The sequence below is a fragment of the Pseudomyrmex gracilis genome, unplaced genomic scaffold (genome assembly GCF_002006095.1).
Source record: "Pseudomyrmex gracilis isolate BER0280 unplaced genomic scaffold, ASM200609v1 scaffold_277, whole genome shotgun sequence".
NCBI lineage: Eukaryota > Metazoa > Arthropoda > Insecta > Hymenoptera > Formicidae > Pseudomyrmex > Pseudomyrmex gracilis.
Genome location: NW_018020861.1, coordinates 115,254 through 116,890, shown reverse-complemented (window position 1 = coordinate 116,890; position 1,637 = coordinate 115,254).

The following is a 1,637-nucleotide window of genomic DNA, read 5'->3' as shown; positions in this document are numbered from 1 at the left end:
ATATATATATATATATATATATATATATAATAATTATTATTATTATTACTATTTTATAATTAATCCTAATTTATTTTTTATTTATAATATATTGGGTTGGTGGAAAAGTTCTGCGGATTTTTAGTACAAAATTTAAACACAAAATCGACACTTATAAAAATTAATTTAGTCCACAATGTGTTGACCGTCTTGATCTACAACTTGTTGCCAACGTTTCGGTAGGACCTTGATGCCGCTCTCGTAAAACCCTTGGGACTTGTGGGCGAAAAAATCAACGAGATGATTTCGGATGGCTTTCACTGAGTCGAATTGATGACCGTCAATATTGTTTTGCAGCGAGCGAAACAAGTGATAATCAGACGGTGCAAGGTCCGGCGAATATGGTGGGTGCTGCGTCATTTCCCAACCAAAGCTCTGCAATTTTGTTTTCGTGATCAAAGAAGTATGTGGTCGAGCGTTGTCACGATGGAAAATCACACCTTTTCTATTCGACAATTCTGGCCGCTTCTCTTGCACTACCTTGCGCAATTTGTCGAGCTGAGCGCAGTATTTCTTCGAATCTATTGTTTGGCCCTGCGGGAGCAGTTCGAACCACAGCACTCCTTTATAGTCCCACCAAATACATAGCATTACTACTTTCTGTGGATGCAAATTAGGTTTTGCCACCGTTTGTGAAGACTCGCCCGGAACGCACCGCAACTTCCGCCGCTTAATGTTGTTGTAGACAATCCATTTCTCGTCTCCAATGATGATCCGTTTCAGAAATCGGTCTAGAGAGTTTTGTTTCAGAAGAGATTCACACACTAAAATCCGATCCATGATGTTCTTTTCGCTCAGTTCGTGCGGCACCCATACATCAAGCTTTTTCACCATGCCAAGCTTTTTTAATCGATCCACAACGGTTGTATGATGAATGCCGAAGCGCTTCGCAATCTCTCGAGTCGTTAAGTGTCGATCACTCTTCTCCTGTGGCCAGGAGTTGGTCGTCGTCAACAGAATTTGGCCGTCCAGAGCGTGGTGCATCTTGGAAGTTAAATTCTTCGGAACGGAAGCGAGCAAACCATCTTTCGCATGTGTCTGCGCTTAAGACCGAGGCACCATACATGGCGCATATTTCGCGCTTAGAGTCCGTCGCTTTATATCCTTTACGGAATAAAAACAGCAAAATATGGCGAAAATGCAATTTTTGATCTTCTATTTTACAATAGTTGTATGCCGTACACGCAAAACACGTCCGACCAAAACAAACACTTCTGCCAAATGTCAAGCGTAGTTTGACTTGTCAAAATATGTGCGGCAGACTGACATTTGAACGACACGCGATAATTATTTTCTGACACTAGTGTCATCTATTAAAAAATCCGTAGAACTTTTCCACCAAACCCAATATTTATAATTAACTAGCACAACACAGGCGCGCGCTACGCGCACGCTATTGTTATTTTTATTTAACGTTGTCAGTGAACACAACCTGTCACCGCGATGACAGATAGTATATACGTCTTATAAACCATATAATACACATATGAGAAATGTCAGAAATAACGCATATATAATATTCTATATCTATATATAATACACACACATACGCATATATGTATATATATATACGGTATATATATATATATATATATATA